General features: G+C 41.3%; 2 non-coding genes across 2 annotated transcripts; both read right to left on the minus strand.

Moving 5' to 3' along the window:
* Positions 1 to 1,333: 1,333 nt before the first annotated feature.
* On the minus strand, positions 1,334 to 1,402 carry Trnaa-ugc (transfer RNA alanine (anticodon UGC)). Its single transcript has one exon. It is a non-coding gene; the product is annotated as a tRNA-Ala (tRNA).
* An 11,529-nt stretch (positions 1,403 to 12,931) lies between these two features.
* On the minus strand, positions 12,932 to 13,000 carry Trnaa-ugc (transfer RNA alanine (anticodon UGC)). The gene has a single exon. It is a non-coding gene; the product is annotated as a tRNA-Ala (tRNA).
* Positions 13,001 to 21,217: the final 8,217 nt, after the last annotated feature.

Consider the following 21,217-nt stretch of genomic DNA (forward strand, 5'->3'; position numbering starts at 1 on the left):
CTCATAGTTATATAATGGCTTAGTCATGGTTTTGTGAAGTCTTTATTTTTCTGGACTCAGGGTATACTGGCTCGCTTAAGGATCTCTTGCCTTCTTTCCTCTGACTGCCTCCCTCTGTGTGATCCTTTGTAGTCCATACTGGGTGTCAGTCACAGGACCTTGTATGTTCTACAGAAATGTTCTAAAACTGAACTACATTTCCAGCCTCCCTGTGTAACTTTAACACCAGAGAGAACAGGATTCCCCCTCCCGGTCACCGACATACTTTATGACTCTTTTATGTACCTTATCTATGTCTCATTTTATACATAAAAAGGTAATGTTCATTCCCTCGAGTGTGAAATGGTTCCTCAGTGAGAATGTATGTGTTCTACACACAGCCCTTATCGGTGTATAAACTTGTATGCAAGCATTTTATTTGACCTAACATTAGGTGTTAGAGTTCGTAATTTTTAACATCTACACCTGATCGGATAAGTAGAGATATTAATATGAGTATACCTATCAACACAAATATTTAAGTAATGTTTTGATATCTAGGCTTGCTTCAAATTTAACTCAGATTTACAGTACAGCTGAACAGTACCTGTGTTTTATTTTCTGTATAAAATAAAACTCAAACTTTTAAAAATAAAAGAAATCATAATTCTTCAAAACATGGCAGACCCACAATGAATTGTCAGTATCATGTCAAATTAATAATAATGAGTGACTGCAGGGTATGTCCGGTCTGGCATAGGTTGGGAAGATGGCATTGAGAGTTTGCGTAGAGTGAGGCTGCAGCTGTGGTCATGAATGGGTGCCTCCAGTGGGCTTCGGTTACTGACATGTCTGAGACTCAGTCTCTTGGGCTCCCTGACACGGGTTGAAGTTATTTCTTCAACAAGCAAATTTGAGTTTGGAAAAGCACCGAGGAAGGGCGAACCTTGAAGATCAAACACAGGGTCAAGGGGGGAAACATAGAAGAAAGTGTCTTGATCCTGTCCCTGAAACAGACTTTTCTCTTACACAGTATCCTCCCTTATTTCTCTCAAAGCAGAAGTCATTCTTCCTTGACGTCGTTCACCCGAGAAAGCATACCCACTAGGAAACTGCCAGCAGCATGAAGGCAGAAGCTGTGAGGAAACATAATCCCAGAGCGATGACCACGCTGTACTCCCCAGACTAAGAGCCTCCATGGGAACGTCTTCAAGGTTAGAGTGGAATATTGTTGTCACGGTTATAGATGAGCACTTTGACCATACGCCCCAGACTACGGAGGTCTTTACCGACACGTCTTCTAGATCCTGTCTAGAAACTGATCCTGAAGAGAAAAAAAAAAAAACAAAAGGCTTGGAGAGGCCGGGAATCGAACCCGGGACAACATACGTGCAAGGTATGCGCTCTACCACTGAGCTACAACTCAAAGCCTCACTCCAGACCTCTTTCCAGCCTATATGAACTGACAGAGACTCAAGCTACTTTTTATAGTGCCTGAAGATATTTATATCACATATTTGCATATCATTATCGACAATTTTTATGTCATCACTTCTATGGGAAAAGAATCGATTTCCAATGCAAGCAAAACAAGAACAAGAACCACAACAAATTTTGTGCTCTGCAAAACATGGCAGACCTACATCACTTGAGACTATTGTGCTAAATTCATTAGAATGTGTTTCTGAAGGATTAGGAACATCAGGCAATATTGAAGCAGGGATTGGGTAGATGGCATTCTGAGGTTGGGTACAGCGAGTCTACGGTTGCCTTTAGTCTTCTGGGCCTCCCTTCTATGGAGCCTACCAGTAACGCTCTCAGACCCAGGCTCTGCGCCTGCCCAAATCCGGGTATAAATTTTATCTTAGGCAACATTGTACATTTACAAATGTTCTGAGGAAGGAAGAACCTTGAAGATCAAACACAGGGTCAAGTGAAGAAGCATACAAGAGAAGTACCTTGATCCAGCCTCTGAAGGAAACAGGAAACAGTATTTTTTTTTTTTTATCATTAGGTCTAGCTTATACCAACTCGACAGAAGGCTTTAATTCCACTATAGAGGTCACAGGCTGTGCATTTGAATCAGCTATATTTAGCTATTTGAATCACCGAAATCCAGGGTACAGAGTAATGTTGATGACATAAAAGTTAATGGGTGGACAGCATACGCCCACAAAAGAAAGTAGACATCAGAAAGGAGATCCACAAGTGGTGTAATAGCCTAGGTGGTGGCCAGAAGCGGGTGACAGGCATCCTAATCACCACATCTCTCTCATTCTGCTTATGGACACCCTGCATTCCCTGCATCTGACCATGCACATATTCTGTACACACAACCCAGCCTCAGAAGTCCTTTGGTCTCCACGTTTCTGTCCACAATTTCTCCTTATTCCTCACGGCACAAATATGTCTGTTTTGTGCAGCTTCTCATCCAGCATCGAGAACATTCTGGGTCAAGAACAAGTTGTACCCATGTTCATGTCTTCCGTTGTTATTTTCAATTTTGTCAGTTATGTGTGTAAAGTTGCCACATTAAAATCCGGACCTTTCCTTGGTGCTTGGGAGCAGTCATGGCAATTCTTGCTACAATCTGCACCACGATTCCAGACCGGAGGCTCCTTATCATCTTCCCTTCGATTTTGCCTTCATGGCAGGCAATGCCTTAAAAGTAATCATTGTCTTGGAACCAGCAGTGATGTTCCTGAGCTGGATAATTTTTTATACGATATATTTCTTTATTTACATTTCAAATTATCCCCTTGCCCGGTGTTCTGTCCTTAAACACCCTCTGCCCTCCCTTGTCACCCTTCCCCTTCCTCTTCCCCATAAGGGTGTTTCCCTCCCTTCCAGCCAGCTTACCACTCCTGCGATGTTCCCCTGCACTGGGGGTCCAACCTTCGCAGGACCAAGGGCTTCCCCTTCCACTGGTGACCCAACAAGTCTATTCTGTGCTACATATGCATTTGGAGCCTTGGGTCAGTCTGTGTATAGTCTTTGGGTAGTGGTTTAGTCCCTGGTAGCTCTGGTTTGTTGGCATTGTTGTTCTTATGGGGTTGCAAGCCCCTTTAGCGCTTTCAATCCTTTCTCTACTTCCTCCCACGGGTATCTCTCTTCTCAGTTCAATGGTTTGCTGCTAGCATTCACCTCTGTATTTGACATGTTCTGGTTGTGTCTCTCAAGAGACATCTCTCTCCGGTTCCTGTCGGCCTGCACTTCTTTGGTTCATCCATCTTAACTAGTTTTGGTGACTGTATATATATGGGCCACATGTGGGGCAGGGTGTGAATGGCCATTTCTTCGATCTCTGCTATAAACTTTATCTCCACCTCCCCTCCTATGAATATTTTTGTTCCCCCATTTAAGAAGAAGTGAATCATCTGCACTTTGGTCATATTTCTTCTTGAGCTTCATGTGGTGTGTGGATTGTATTTTGGGTAATTTGAGTTTTGGGCTAAAATCCACTTATCAGTGACTTCATAACATGTGTGTTTTTCTGTGATTGGATTACCTCACTCAGGATGATACTGTCTAGTTCCATCATTTGCCTATGCATTTCATGAAGTCATTGTTTTTGATAGCTGAGTAGTACTCCATTGTGTAGATGTAACACATTTTCTGTATCCATTCCTCTGTTGAAGGGCATCTGGGTTCTTTCCAGCTCCTGGCTTTTATAAATATGTCTGCTATGAACATAGTGGAGCATGTGTCTTTGTTGTATGTTGGAGCATCTTTTGGGTATATGCCCCGGAGATTTATAGCTGGGCCCTCCAGTACTTTAATGTCCAATTTTCTGAGGAACCTCCAGACTGATTTCCAGAGTGGTTGTACCAGTTTGCAATCCCACCAACAATGGAGGAGTGTACCTTTTTCTCCACATTCTTGCCAGCATTTGCTGTTCCCTGAGTTTTTGATCTTGGCGATTCTAATTGGAGTGAGGTGGATCTCAGGGTTATTTTGATTTGCATTTCCCTGATGACTAAGGATTTTAAACATTTCTTTAGGTGCTTCTCAGCCATTTGATATTTGTAAACTGAGAATTCTTTGTTTAGCTCTGTACCCCATTTTTATTATGGTTATTTGGCTCTTTGGAGTGTAACTTCTTCAATTCTTTATATGTTATGCATATTAACCCTCTACCGGATGTAGGATTGGTAAAGATCTTTTCCCAATCTGTTGGTTGCCATTTTGTCCTAACCACAGTGTCCTTTGCCTTACAGAAGCTTTGCAGTTTTATGAGATCCCATTTGTCGATTCTTGATCTTAGAGCATAAGCCATTGGTGTTTTGTTCAGGAAATTTGCTTCTATGAAGTTATGATAGAATTCTGCACTAAACCCATCTAGTCCTGGGGTCTCTTTGGTTGGGAGACTTTTAGTAACTTCTTCTATTTCTTGAGGTGTTATGGAAATGGTTATGTGGTTTGTCTAATCTGGATTTAACTTTGGAACCTGGTATCTGTCTACAGAATTGTCCATTTCCTCCAGATTTTCTAGTTTTGTTGAGTATAAGCTTTTGCAGTAGGATCTGATGATTTTTTAAAAATTTTTCTCAGATTTAGTTGTTACGTCTTTCTTTTCATTTCTTATTTTGGTAATTTGGATACTCTCTCTGTTCCCTCTGGTTAGTTTGGCTAACGATTGTTCTATCTTGTTCTTTTTGTTTCTACATGGTTGATTTCAGCCCTGAGTTTGATTATTTCTTGCCCTCTACTACTCTTGGGTGTATTTGCTTTTTTTGTTCTAGAGAGTTTGGGTGTGCTGTCAAACCACTATTGTATACTCTCCCGTTTCTTTCTGGAGGCACTCAGGGCCATGAATTTTCCTCTTTCCACTACTTTCCTTGTGTCCCATATATTTTGGCATGTTGTACCTTCATTTTAATTAAAGTTTAAATCTTGAGTTTCTTTGTTTCTTTCTTGATCAAGTTATCATTGAGTAGACATGAGAGAAATCTGTGGAGGCGCCATCCACACCAGCTCCAGACCATAACAAGAGTCACGTGGAATCAGTCCTGACAGCATGTTACCAGAGCGATTGGGACATGATAGGTAAGTCAGTTCCTTCTCTCTTCCCTTCCTTCTGTGGAGCTGTGGTGCCATGGGATGAAGCATCTTGGGATATCAGACACATTACTGTTCGGTATTTCCTATGTGAGACAGTGACTTTATCACACAGATAAAGGATGGATGTGCTGTAAAGGATCAATGTGAATCAACTTATATAGGGATTTGTGGCAGGATGTGTGGCACACACACACACACACACACACACACACTTGATAGAGGATGTTCGTGTATTTATCTTCTATACACACTGACTGTGTAGATTGTGGTCACTTCCATGGAGCAAATTAATTACATGGAAACGTGGGCTTACCCCTAGGAGCTCTGTGTGTGCATGCATGTGTGCGTTCATATTTAGACTCATACAAGCTTCTGTCGTTCCCTCATGTCTATTCTTTATATTCAGCTCAGACCAGGATTGGGTTCCAATCTCAGATTCCCAGCCTGTGTTCTCCCCCTCCATCTGGCCAGACTCGCACAGATGCAGTTCCCATTACAGCCACGGGGTGGAAGCAAATCTATATTCTTAAATATTCATGACAAGTCTGATGTTTTACAGAGTAGCAAATATCCCCCAGTGAATGGACTTCTCCTGCCTTTGTGAGTTTCACAGGTGTCCTAGTAAAGTTCCCTTTATGAATGACCGCAAAGCTAGTGCTCAACAACTCATTTCACCTCTGCTTAGTGTAAATGTGCAGGTCAAAATGTATATATACAGGGGTGATTTGTATAGAATATAGTATTCATGCTTGGATTTTGTTCTGTCGCTTTTAGTTGCTTTTTGAAACATTCCAACCCCTCTCCAGAAGGCTATGGTAGGGCTACCCTTATCCCTCCCTGTCAGACAACATCATTCTCTGTCCATCATTTGCATTGTGCTGCATTATGCTCCCCTGTGGCTCTGCAGAGCAACCGTGTGTGTGTGTGTGTGTGTGTGTGTGTGTGTGTGTGTGTGAACTGTTTTACAATTATTCTTTCACGGCAAAACTAGAATCATTCTGTTCAGGACAGTTTATACTTTGTTTTTATGTGTGTTCACCTGTGTGTGCATGTGCACATAGCCTTCTGAGTGTGTGTGTGTGTGCTTGTGATTGTGTGTGAGTGTGTGTGTGTGAGTACGTCTGTTTGTGTGTGTAATGCACCTGCATATTAATGGGGGGAGAGAGAAAATGTGTGGGCACACATGTGCCAAAGTGCACAAATGAATTTTTGTAAATGTTTATTTGCACTGTGTGAGCCTGTGCATGTTTTCATATGTGTGTGCGTGAGTGTGTGTGTGTGTGTGTATGTGTGTGTATTTGTGTGTGCTCATTGCATGTTGATGTTGACATTCAGGTGAAGGCCACAAGTATTCATTAGGAGACTTAATCTATTACTTTCTGATTTACTCATTTGAGGAAACATCTCTCACAAACCTGAAAAATGACTGGAAGACAAATGGTCCCACCCAGTCACCATCTCCAAGACATGTGCCTATAATTTCATGTGTCTCTATAGCCAGCATTTTGATTTGAAATACGTTGTGGAACGGATAGTCCTAGAGTACAGGAACTGTTTAGGAAACTAGTTAGGTGCAGGCTTTCATGATCGTGAGCAAAGTGATGCTCATGTCAGGAACGTATATTTGGTATAGTATATGCCTCACACACTGTCAATAGGGCCACACAATGGCCATTTTCTAAAGACCGTCCAGGTGTTATCAGGGTGCCCATTTAAACAATGGATTCATTTAGTTATCAAGTATTTATATGATAAAAGGGAGTTCCATATATCTCAGTAGAGGTAGAAGCCAGGATCTACATGTGTGCATCTATGTGATACCTATATTTATATATGTTTTTATAGGTGATATATATATGTATATATATATATATATATATGAAATGTGTTCATCATATGCATTGCCTTGAAAGCTGAAATCACACTTCTATATATTATTTTGAGATAGGGTCTTACTCTGTAGCCCTAAGTGCTCTAGAACTCATTATGCAGACTGACCTCAAACTTGCAACAGTTCAGTCTCTCTCTCCCAAGTCCTGGGATTGTGAGTTTCCTCAATCACACTTATCTTGAAATCACACTTGTAGGCAATGCCCTACTTCACTATTGTACCAAGTATGTGATTCTCAATTTCACGATTATTATTTAACACGATTTCGGAACTTTAGTATGTGTGCATTTGTATGCATTATTTTATGTGCACTCCGCATTTCTACCACCTCATATCTCAGTATGAGGAAATAAGACTGTTCCTAGTCAAGACACTACGTTTACTAAGAAGGTAGTACTGGAGACCGCAACACGGCTCAGGCAGCAGTGAAACTTATGTCAAAGGCCTGGGTATAATAACTAAAACCACAAGAGGGAAGTAGAGCTCTGACTCCCTCAAGTTGTCGCCTTTTCTCTGACCTCTAGCAATGTGCTCTGGCATATGCACACTCTGCCCATCTATAAATAGATAGATGACTAAATGAATAAATAAATGAATAGATGGATCAATCAATCAATCAGTAAATGCAGTAACTACTCTAAGAGTTAATATTTGGATGGGAATGAAAGTTGGCGGTAGAGACACCACTTGGCAGACATTTGGAAGGTCTGGGGTCTGATATCCCCCACACAAAAAGAAGTCAATTAAAAAGCAACTGCAAATGATGAGCTTTGCACTATATACTACTTCAAAACAAATGGCCAACATAGTAGATTTCCTGTGTCTGGGGGAAATTTCTCAGTGTCAGAGCGTAGGTTTTGCATGGGTAAGACCCTAGTTCATTCTCAAGACCCAAAAATTAGTACAGTGATATTCACAGCCCAGTAGAAGATTTTCTGTAACTATGGGTATGAATTATGAACTTACAAACACAGGGAGAGATCTGAACCCAAATGCCAATATATATGGATCATATTATAATGTATGTGGGGTACCTGGTACGATGGTGCCTGGCATTGCATCTGATGGCCTACAATGTATCCCCAGGACCCACATGACCTAAGCAGAGGAACACTCCTGAAAGTTGCCCTCTGGCATTGACATGTTAAGCAAACGTATACATATATGTAAAGAATATAAATAGATATAACTTATTAGAAACAAGACAATCTTATTACCTATTGAAATAGAATATAAAACTAATCCTTTACAAGACATATACCTTATTTAAAGGCATTCAAATAATATCTTGAACACTTAAATACAAGCACGTGTACCTAAGTATAAGTAGAAATCAGGGGGGAGTTATGTTAATGTTATAGGGAAAACTAAAATCAAAGTGCAATAAAAGTGTTTTAGCAAACAGTAATGCAGGTCTAAATTCACTAGGAAAATGTTAGCCATTCATGCCTACGTTCGAGTCATGCAACAGAGCATCAAATACAAGAAAGATTAGAAAAAGATATGAGAAGTGATTAAAGATGGTGGATGAAATTAACATGCTTTTCTGAAGGCAAAACCAAGTGTGGGGAAATAATTAATTCAACAATGAAAAGACCAGCATAATGTAACCTCAAGGGCAATCCCATAGGAAGACATAGAGAACTCCATTGTGATACAAGGTAACAATTTCAATATGGACATGGAACATGAGTGATGACTGACTGACTCCATGTGAGGCTAGTAGATCTTGGACACCAATGAGAATACAAATTAAGATTGTGGAGAATGTGAACATTGACGAAAACAGGCAGTTTATAGTCTGAGGCTAGAGTATTCCTACTATTGTTTTGAGACAAAGTCTCCTGTGCGGTCCTGACAGGCCTGGTTGAAGTCCTAGAGATGCAAGTGTTTCTGCCTCCCATCCGCTGAGGTCTTAATGGCCTGTGCCGCCATGCCTGGCATAATTGAGCTATTTGTGCTCACATGCACTGTATTAATACTTCTTCTTTTGCAGTGATGAAATGGTGCAGTGGACACAAACTAACAGGGAAGCAATTGTCTTACACTCTGTTTGGGAGGAAATAGACATTTTAAAGTAGGGAGGACAAGGAAGGAGGCCGGTGTGTGAGCAAGAGCAGGAACACGACTGAGCACATTTGCATCCACACTCAAGAAGCACAGAGAACACCAGTGCATTGAGGCTATAAATGCCAACGCTCACCCAAGTGATGTACTTGCTCCAGCTAGGTACTCCCTGCTAAAAGTTCCTCCCCTCCAACAGAGCACCACCAAGCCACTATGGTTATGATTTCCATGACTTCAGCATTAAGATATAGATGCACTCTGTTTTCCCATGCAAATCCTACAACTTCTTAGAAGAAATTGGAAAGCAAATTAGCACGCTGATTAACCATTTTTATAGAAATAAAAAGGGCCCAAATTATATCATGAAGGAAATGTAGAAACAATGCTACTTGATGTGAAAACACATTATGTACCTACAGTAGTGAGAGAGTGTGCTACATTGTCAAGAGAAACAAGTACCTAGGCATGCTGGGATAAGCCCCAAATCCCAGCTTTGGGAATCAGATGGAGGAGAGTCAGGACTTCAATGTCTTCGTTGGTTATATAGTGAGGTCCTGCAAGTGTGGAGTACACGACACCAACCATCTCAAAGAAGCAAAAGACACAAATATCAAAGGAACACACAGAGTCCAGACACATTCTCACAAATACATGGGCGGCTGATTTCTTTAATGGTAGCCCCTAGCCTTGAGCCTCAAGTGCACCTCCCCTTATCTTTCCATGTCTCAACAGTCCAGGAGACCCTGACGTGCCTTGTCTCTGCCTGCCAGGCAGACTTTATCCCTCTTTTGTTCCCTCTGCTTCAGAGAGGTGGCAAATGGCTCCAGACACTGTATAGACCAGACTGCTACACATGTATGCTCGTCTTGTCGCAGTGTCCTAGGTTTGGGGGTTAAGACCTCTGCCGTGGTGCCTGGTTTCTCGGACAGCAGATGCTCAGGAAACATAATGGAAAGTACAATCAGCACATCTGAGAGTAGGACTTACTGGAGTGTCATCGTGGTTTGGCTGGTAAAGCATTTGTTGCTCTGGAGAAAGGAGAGAATCATCTCCCAAGACTGTTCTCTGATATCCACACATGGCTGGTTCGCTAATGTCCTTAGTGTCTTATGTTACTGTAACTGATAACTCTAGCTCTTTCTGTAAGACTTAAATTACACTTATTGATGAATGTATGTGGCCAGTAAAGAACAAAGTTTCCCATTATGTTTCCCCGGAACTTTCTCAAACAAAGCCCCTTGAAATGGCAGAAGGAATCGCGGCTCACCTTCTGAGAATTGGTTTTGAAAATGAAGTGTTCCTGACGTGCTCTAGTTTTAAATGTTTGTTTCCTGCCTAATGGCTCCATTAGGAAAGTTGTAGAAGCTTAAACAGAACTGTAGGAGAAAGTATTTCCCTTCAGATTCTTCTGAGGGACTATATTATCCTACAGGGCTCTGAGATTCCTGTAGGCATGTGAGAACGCCTCTCCTCTGACAGACGTTCCCGCTCATATATTATACTGTAGTTGTGTGTGTGTGTGTGTGTGTGTGTGTGTGTGTGTGTGTGTACATACATATATACATACATAGATACTCGGGTCAAGGATAGTTGCATCTGTCTTCCCTCCCTCAGAGAAATTCAAGTGCTCACCTCTGGGAACACATAAGCTTGGCTACAGAGAATGCTCCCATCACTACATCACCTAAGTAGACATTTTAACGGAGTCCACAGGGACGTTGGTTTCCATGGCAACCACAACGCTCCAGTTCTCTGTTCAGTAACTAGGAACGTTCCGCCCAATCCTCCCTTCTTTTCTCTCCAAGCAGAACTCATTGACCCTTGCTATCTGTCACCTGAGAAAGCCACCCACTAGGGAAACTGCCACCTGCTTGAAAGCAGAGCTTCACTCAAGCTCAGAACAAAACAATCCTGGAGGCACATCCACGCTGTACTCACCAGACTATTAAAACCTCAGGGAAATAACTGGATTATTGATGACCATTGTCCTTATGGTCCTAGATGAACGCTTTAACCAGTAATTACCTATGCATATATGCTCTCCCAGCAAAAAATTAAAGCCTGGATATCTTGTGAAGAAACAAAACCAGAACACAAAAAGGACCCCCGAGATGCTGGGAGTCGAACCCAGGTCCACTAGAACGCAAGGCAGTCGCTCTACCGCTGAGCTACATCATCAAGGGTAACAGTCCTTCCATCACAGTCCATATAAACCTAGGGAGACTGAAGCAACATGGCTACAGCTACAGGGAGCTGCAACACTTTCACAACATGCCGGCATCTGCATCTCTTCACTGCCTGCAATTAATAATTTCAAATCAAGAGCTGCTATGGGATGTCTTTTATGAAAAAAGAAAATATACTCAACAAAAACAAAGTAATAGTATTAAGAACAAGAATCTTTTTTTAAAACAAATTAGAAAAACGTTTATTGAAAAATGACAACAGGTACAAAAAGGTTAGGCCAATGCAAGGAACGCTCTCCGGCTTCAGACCTGCTCACTTCAAACTTACCAATTACCTTAAAAATCCACCCCCTCACTCTATCCCCCACTGACACGAAGAAATGAGTTTTGGGCCTTTCCCTGTTTCTGGTTACTCCTCATAGTTATATAATGGCTTAGTCATGGTTTTGTGAAGTCTTTATTTTTCTGGACTCAGGGTATACTGGCTCGCTTAAGGATCTCTTGCCTTCTTTCCTCTGACTGCCTCCCTCTGTGTGATCCTTTGTAGTCCATACTGGGTGTCAGTCACAGGACCTTGTATGTTCTACAGAAATGTTCTAAAACTGAACTACATTTCCAGCCTCCCTGTGTAACTTTAACACCAGAGAGAACAGGATTCCCCCTCCCGGTCACCGACATACTTTATGACTCTTTTATGTACCTTATCTATGTCTCATTTTATACATAAAAAGGTAATGTTCATTCCCTCGAGTGTGAAATGGTTCCTCAGTGAGAATGTATGTGTTCTACACACAGCCCTTATCGGTGTATAAACTTGTATGCAAGCATTTTATTTGACCTAACATTAGGTGTTAGAGTTCGTAATTTTTAACATCTACACCTGATCGGATAAGTAGAGATATTAATATGAGTATACCTATCAACACAAATATTTAAGTAATGTTTTGATATCTAGGCTTGCTTCAAATTTAACTCAGATTTACAGTACAGCTGAACAGTACCTGTGTTTTATTTTCTGTATAAAATAAAACTCAAACTTTTAAAAATAAAAGAAATCATAATTCTTCAAAACATGGCAGACCCACAATGAATTGTCAGTATCATGTCAAATTAATAATAATGAGTGACTGCAGGGTATGTCCGGTCTGGCATAGGTTGGGAAGATGGCATTGAGAGTTTGCGTAGAGTGAGGCTGCAGCTGTGGTCATGAATGGGTGCCTCCAGTGGGCTTCGGTTACTGACATGTCTGAGACTCAGTCTCTTGGGCTCCCTGACACGGGTTGAAGTTATTTCTTCAACAAGCAAATTTGAGTTTGGAAAAGCACCGAGGAAGGGCGAACCTTGAAGATCAAACACAGGGTCAAGGGGGGAAACATAGAAGAAAGTGTCTTGATCCTGTCCCTGAAACAGACTTTTCTCTTACACAGTATCCTCCCTTATTTCTCTCAAAGCAGAAGTCATTCTTCCTTGACGTCGTTCACCCGAGAAAGCATACCCACTAGGAAACTGCCAGCAGCATGAAGGCAGAAGCTGTGAGGAAACATAATCCCAGAGCGATGACCACGCTGTACTCCCCAGACTAAGAGCCTCCATGGGAACGTCTTCAAGGTTAGAGTGGAATATTGTTGTCACGGTTATAGATGAGCACTTTGACCATACGCCCCAGACTACGGAGGTCTTTACCGACACGTCTTCTAGATCCTGTCTAGAAACTGATCCTGAAGAGAAAAAAAAAAAACAAAAGGCTTGGAGAGGCCGGGAATCGAACCCGGGACAACATACGTGCAAGGTATGCGCTCTACCACTGAGCTACAACTCAAAGCCTCACTCCAGACCTCTTTCCAGCCTATATGAACTGACAGAGACTCAAGCTACTTTTTATAGTGCGTGAAGATATTTATATCACATATTTGCATATCATTATCGACAATTTTTATGTCATCACTTCTATGGGAAAAGAATCGATTTCCAATGCAAGCAAAACAAGAACAAGAACCACAACAAATTTTGTGCTCTGCAAAACATGGCAGACCTACATCACTTGAGACTATTGTGCTAAATTCATTAGAATGTGTTTCTGAAGGATTAGGAACATCAGGCAATATTGAAGCAGGGATTGGGTAGATGGCATTCTGAGGTTGGGTACAGCGAGTCTACGGTTGCCTTTAGTCTTCTGGGCCTCCCTTCTATGGAGCCTACCAGTAACGCTCTCAGACCCAGGCTCTGCGCCTGCCCAAATCCGGGTATAAATTTTATCTTAGGCAACATTGTACATTTACAAATGTTCTGAGGAAGGAAGAACCTTGAAGATCAAACACAGGGTCAAGTGAAGAAGCATACAAGAGAAGTACCTTGATCCAGCCTCTGAAGGAAACAGGAAACAGTATTTTTTTTTTTTTATCATTAGGTCTAGCTTATACCAACTCGACAGAAGGCTTTAATTCCACTATAGAGGTCACAGGCTGTGCATTTGAATCAGCTATATTTAGCTATTTGAATCACCGAAATCCAGGGTACAGAGTAATGTTGATGACATAAAAGTTAATGGGTGGACAGCATACGCCCACAAAAGAAAGTAGACATCAGAAAGGAGATCCACAAGTGGTGTAATAGCCTAGGTGGTGGCCAGAAGCGGGTGACAGGCATCCTAATCACCACATCTCTCTCATTCTGCTTATGGACACCCTGCATTCCCTGCATCTGACCATGCACATATTCTGTACACACAACCCAGCCTCAGAAGTCCTTTGGTCTCCAAGTTTCTGTCCACAATTTCTCCTTATTCCTCACGGCACAAATATGTCTGTTTTGTGCAGCTTCTCATCCAGCATCGAGAACATTCTGGGTCAAGAACAAGTTGTACCCATGTTCATGTCTTCCGTTGTTATTTTCAATTTTGTCAGTTATGTGTGTAAAGTTGCCACATTAAAATCAGGACCTTTCCTTGGTGCTTGGGAGCAGTCATGGCAATTCTTGCTACAATCTGCACCACGATTCCAGACCGGAGGCTCCTTATCATCTTCCCTTCGATTTTGCCTTCATGGCAGGCAATGCCTTAAAAGTAATCATTGTCTTGGAACCAGCAGTGATGTTCCTGAGCTGGATAATTTTTTATACGATATATTTCTTTATTTACATTTCAAATTATCCCCTTGCCCGGTGTTCTGTCCTTAAACACCCTCTGCCCTCCCTTGTCACCCTTCCCCTTCCTCTTCCCCATAAGGGTGTTTCCCTCCCTTCCAGCCAGCTTACCACTCCTGCGATGTTCCCCTGCACTGGGGGTCCAACCTTCGCAGGACCAAGGGCTTCCCCTTCCACTGGTGACCCAACAAGTCTATTCTGTGCTACATATGCATTTGGAGCCTTGGGTCAGTCTGTGTATAGTCTTTGGGTAGTGGTTTAGTCCCTGGTAGCTCTGGTTGGTTGGCATTGTTGTTCTTATGGGGTTGCAAGCCCCTTTAGCGCTTTCAATCCTTTCTCTACTTCCTCCCACGGGTATCTCTCTTCTCAGTTCAATGGTTTGCTGCTAGCATTCACCTCTGTATTTGACATGTTCTGGTTGTGTCTCTCAAGAGACATCTCTCTCCGGTTCCTGTCGGCCTGCACTTCTTTGGTTCATCCATCTTAACTAGTTTTGGTGACTGTATATATATGGGCCACATGTGGGGCAGGGTGTGAATGGCCATTTCTTCGATCTCTGCTATAAACTTTATCTCCACCTCCCCTCCTATGAATATTTTTGTTCCCCCATTTAAGAAGAAGTGAATCATCTGCACTTTGGTCATATTTCTTCTTGAGCTTCATGTGGTGTGTGGATTGTATTTTGGGTAATTTGAGTTTTGGGCTAAAATCCACTTATCAGTGACTTCATAACATGTGTGTTTTTCTGTGATTGGATTACCTCACTCAGGATGATACTGTCTAGTTCCATCATTTGCCTATGCATTTCATGAAGTCATTGTTTTTGATAGCTGAGTAGTACTCCATTGTGTAGATGTAACACATTTTCTGTATCCATTCCTCTGTTGAAGGGCATCTGGGTTCTTTCCAGCTCCTGGCTTTTATAAATATGTCTGCTATGAACATAGTGGAGCATGTGTCTTTGTTGTATGTTGGAGCATCTTTTGGGTATATGCCCCGGAGATTTATAGCTGGGCCCTCCAGTACTTTAATGTCCAATTTTCTGAGGAACCTCCAGACTGATTTCCAGAGTGGTTGTACCAGTTTGCAATCCCACCAACAATGGAGGAGTGTACCTTTTTCTCCACATTCTTGCCAGCATTTGCTGTTCCCTGAGTTTTTGATCTTGGCGATTCTAATTGGAGTGAGGTGGATCTCAGGGTTATTTTGATTTGCATTTCCCTGATGACTAAGGATTTTAAACATTTCTTTAGGTGCTTCTCAGCCATTTGATATTTGTAAACTGAGAATTCTTTGTTTAGCTCTGTACCCCATTTTTATTATGGTTATTTGGCTCTTTGGAGTGTAACTTCTTCAATTCTTTATATGTTATGCATATTAACCCTCTACCGGATGTAGGATTGGTAAAGATCTTTTCCCAATCTGTTGGTTGCCATTTTGTCCTAACCACAGTGTCCTTTGCCTTACAGAAGCTTTGCAGTTTTATGAGATCCCATTTGTCGATTCTTGATCTTAGAGCATAAGCCATTGGTGTTTTGTTCAGGAAATTTGCTTCTATGAAGTTATGATAGAATTCTGCACTAAACCCATCTAGTCCTGGGGTCTCTTTGGTTGGGAGACTTTTAGTAACTTCTTCTATTTCTTGAGGTGTTATGGAAATGGTTATGTGGTTTGTCTAATCTGGATTTAACTTTGGAACCTGGTATCTGTCTACAGAATTGTCCATTTCCTCCAGATTTTCTAGTTTTGTTGAGTATAAGCTTTTGCAGTAGGATCTGATGATTTTTTAAAAATTTTTCTCAGATTTAGTTGTTACGTCTTTCTTTTCATTTCTTATTTTGGTAATTTGGATACTCTCTCTGTTCCCTCTGGTTAGTTTGGCTAACGATTGTTCTATCTTGTTCTTTTTGTTTCTACATGGTTGATTTCAGCCCTGAGTTTGATTATTTCTTGCCCTCTACTACTCTTGGGTGTATTTGCTTTTTTTGTTCTAGAGATTTTGGGTGTGCTGTCAAACCACTATTGTATACTCTCCCGTTTCTTTCTGGAGGCACTCAGAGCCATGAATTTTCCTCTTTCCACTACTTTCCTTGTGTCCCATATATTTTGGCATGTTGTACCTTCATTTTAATTAAAGTTTAAATCTTGAGTTTCTTTGTTTCTTTCTTGATCAAGTTATCATTGAGTAGACATGAGAGAAATCTGTGGAGGCGCCATCCACACCAGCTCCAGACCATAACAAGAGTCACGTGGAATCAGTCCTGACAGCATGTTACCAGAGCGATTGGGACATGATAGGTAAGTCAGTTCCTTCTCTCTTCCCTTCCTTCTGTGGAGCTGTGGTGCCATGGGATGAAGCATCTTGGGATATCAGACACATTACTGTTCCGTATTTCCTATGTGAGACAGTGACTTTATCACACAGATAAAGGATGGATGTGCTGTAAAGGATCAATGTGAATCAACTTATATAGGGATGTGTGGCAGGATGTGTGGCACACACACACACACACACACACACACACACTTGATAGAGGATGTTCGTGTATTTATCTTCTATACACACTGACTGTGTAGATTGTGGTCACTTCCATGGAGCAAATTAATTGCATGGAAACGTGGGCTTACCCCTAGGAGCTCTGTGTGTGCATGCATGTGTGCGTTCATATTTAGACTCATACAAGCTTCTGTCGTTCCCTCATGTGTATTCTTTATATTCAGCTCAGACCAGGATTGGGTTCCAATCTCAGATTCCCAGCCTGTGTTCTCCCCCTCCATCTGGCCAGACTCGCACAGATGCAGTTCCCATTACAGCCACGGGGTGGAAGCAAATCTATATTCTTAAATATTCATGACAAGTCTGATGTTTTACAGAGTAGCAAATATCCCCCAGTGAATGGACTTCTCCTGCCTTTGTGAGTTTCACAGGTGTCCTAGTAAAGTTCCCTTTATGAATGACCGCAAAGCTAGTGCTCAACAACTCATTTCACCTCTGCTTAGTGTAAATGTGCAGGTCAAAATGTATATATACAGGGGTGATTTGTATAGAATATAGTATTCATGCTTGGATTTTGTTCTGTCGCTTTTAGTTGCTTTTTGAAACATTCCAACCCCTCTCCAGAAGGCTATGGTAGGGCTACCCTTATCCCTCCCTGTCAGACAACATCATTCTCTGTCCATCATTTGCATTGTGCTGTATTATGCTCCCCTGTGGCTCTGCAGAGCAACCGTGTGTGTGTGTGTGTGTGTGTGTGTGTGTGTGTGTGTGTGTGTGTGTGTGTGTGTGTGAACTGTTTTACAATTATTCTTTCACGGCAAAACTAGAATCATTCTGTTCAGGACAGTTTATACTTTGTTTTTATGTGTGTTCACCTGTGTGTGCATGTGCACATAGCCTTCTGAGTGTGTGTGTGTGTGCTTGTGATTGTGTGTGAGTGTGTGTGTGTGAGTACGTGTGTTTGTGTGTGTAATGCATCTGCATATTAATGGGGGGGAGAGAAAATGTGTGGGCACACATGTGCCAAAGTGCACAAATGAATTTTTGTAAATGTTTATTTGCACTGTGTGAGCCTGTGCATGTTTTCATGTGTGTGTGCGTGAGTGTGTGTGTGTGTGTGTGTTTGTGTGTGTTCATTGCATGTAGATGTTGACATTCAGGTGAAGGCCACAAGTATTCATTAGGAGACTTAATCTATTACTTTCTGATTTACTCATTTGAGCAAACATCTCTCACAAACCTGAAAAATGACTGGAAGACAAATGGTCCCACCCAGTCACCATCTCCAAGACATGTGCCTATAATTTCATGTGTCTCTATAGCCAGCATTTTGATTTGAAATACATTGTGGAACGGATAGTCCTAGAGTACAGGAACTGTTTAGGAAACTAGTTAGGTGCAGGCTTTCATGATCGTGAGCAAAGTGATGCTCATGTCAGGAACGTATATTTGGTATAGTATATGCCTCAGACACTGTCAATAGGGCAACACAATGGCCATTTGCTAAAGACCATCCAGGTGTTATCACGGTGCCCATTTAAACAATGGATTCATTTAGTTATCAAGTATTTATATGATAAAAGGGAGTTCCATATATCTCAGTAGAGGCAGAAGCCAGGATCTACATGTGTGCATCTATGTGATACCTATATTTATATATGTTTTTATAGGTGATATATATATATGTATATATATATATATATATGAAATGTGTTCATCATATGCATTGCATTGAAAGCTGAAATCACACTTCTATATATTATTTTGAGATAGGGTCTTACTCTGTAGCCCTAAGTGCTCTAGAACTCATTATGCAGACTGACCTCAAACTTGCAACAGTTCAGTCTCTCTCTCCCAAGTCCTGGGATTGTGAGTTTCCTCAATCACACTTATCTTGAAATCACACTTGTAGGCAATGCCCTACTTCACTATTGTACCAAGTATGTGATTCTCAATTTCACGATTATTATTTACACGATTTCGGAACTTTAGTATGTGTGCATTTGTATGCATTATTTTATGTGCACTCCGCATTTCTACCACCTCATATCTCAGTATTAGGAAATAAGACTGTTCCTAGTCAAGACACTACGTTTACTAAGAAGGTAATACTGGAGACAGCAACACGGCCCAGGCAGCAGTCAAACTTATGTCAAAGGCCTGGGTGTAATAACTAAAACCACAAGAGGGAAGTAGAGCTCTGACTCCCTCAAGTTGTCGCCTTTTCTCTGACCTCTAGCCATGTGCTCTGGCATATGTACACACTGTCCACACTAAAATAAATAAATAGATAGATAGATAAATATATAGATAGATAACAAAATGAATAAATAAATGAATAGATGGATCAATCAATCAATCAGTAAATGCAGTAACTACTCTAAGAGTTAATATTTGGATGGGAATGAAAGTTGGCGGTAGAGACACCACTTGGCAGACATTTGGAAGGTCTGGGGTCTGATATCCCCCACACAAAAAGAAGTCAATTAAAAAGCAACTGCAAATGATGAGTGTTGCACTATATACTACTTCAAAACAAATGGCCAATAAAGTAGATTTCCTGTGTCTGGGGGAAATTTCTCAGTGTCAGAGCGTAGGTTTTGCATGGGTTAGACCCTAGTTCATTCTCAAGACCCAAAAATTAGTACAGTGATATTCACAGCCCAGTAGAAGATTTTCTGTAACTATGGGTATGAATTATGAACTTACAAACACAGGGAGAGATCTGAACCCAAATGCCAATATATATGGATCATATTATAATGTATGTGGGGTACCTGGTACGATGGTGCCTGGCACTGCATCTGATGGCCTACAATGTATCCCCAGGACCCACATGACCTAAGCAGAGGAACACTCCTGAAAGTTGCCCTCTGGCATTGACATGTTAAGCAAACATATACATATATGTAAAGAATATAAATAGATATAACTTATTAGAAACAAGACAATCTTATTACCTATTGAAATAGAATATAAAACTAATCCTTTACAAGACATATACCTTATTTAAAGGCATACAAATAATATCTTGAACACTTAAATACAAGCACGTGTACCTAAGTATAAGTAGAAATCAGGGGGGAGTTATGTTAATGTTATAGGGAAAACTAAAATCAAAGTGCAATAAAAGTGTTTTAGCAAACAGTAATGCAGGTCCAAATTCACTAGGAAAATGTTAGCCATTCATGCCTACGTTCGAGTCATGCAACAGAGCATCAAATACAAGAAAGATAAGAAAAAGATATGAGAAGTGATTAAAGATGGTGGATGCAATTAACATGCTTCTCTGAATGCAAAATCAAGTATGGGGAAATAATTCAACAATGAAAAGACCTGCATAAGGTAACCTCAAGGGCAATCCCATAAGAAGACATAGAGAACTCCATTGTGATACAAGGTAACAATTTCAATATGGACATGGAACTTGTGTGATGACTGACTCCATGTGAGGCTAGTAGATCTTGGACACCAATGAGAATACAAATTAAGATTGTGGAGAATGTGAACATTGACGAAAACAGGCAGTTTATAGTCTGAGGCTAGAGTATTCCTACTATTGTTTTGAGACAAAGTCTCCTGTGCGGTCCTGACAGGCCTGGTTGAAGTCCTAGAGATGCAAGTGTTTCTGCCTCCCATCCGCTGAGGTCTTAATGGCCTGTGCCGCCATGCCTGGCATAATTGAGCTATTTGTGCTCACATGCACTGTATTAATACTTCTTCTTTTGCAGTGATAAAATGGTGCAGTGGACACAAACTAACAGGGAAGCAATTGTCTTGCACTCTGTTTGGGAGGAAATAGACATTTTGAAGTAGGGAGGACAAGGAAGGAGGCCGGTGTGTGAGCAAGAGCAGGAACACGACTGAGCACATTTGCATCCACACTCAAGAAGCACAGAGAACACCAGTGCATTGAGGCTATAAATGCCAACGCTCACCCAAGTGATGTACTTGCTCCAGCTAGGTACTCCCTGCTAAAAGTTCCTCCCCTCCAACAGAGCACCACCAAGCCACTATGGTTATGATTTCCATGACTTCAGCATTAAGATATAGATGCACTCTGTTTTCCCATGCCAATCCTACAACTTCTTAGAAGAAATTGGAAAGCAAATTAGCACGCTGATTAACCATTTTTATAGAAATAAAAAGGGCCCAAATTATATCATGAAGGAAATGTAGAAACAATGCTACTTGATGTGAAATCACATTATGTACCTACAGTAGTGAGAGAGTGTGCTACATTGTCAAGAGAAACAAGTACCTAGGCATGCTGGGATAAGCCCCAAATCCCAGCATTGGGAATCAGATGGAGGAGAGTCAGGACTTCAATGTCTTCGTTGGTAATATAGTGAGGTCCTGCAAGTGTGGAGTGCACGACACCAACCATCTCAAAGA

Source organism: Rattus norvegicus, chromosome X (genome assembly GCF_036323735.1).
Source record: "Rattus norvegicus strain BN/NHsdMcwi chromosome X, GRCr8, whole genome shotgun sequence".
NCBI classification, from domain to species: Eukaryota; Metazoa; Chordata; class Mammalia; order Rodentia; family Muridae; genus Rattus; species Rattus norvegicus.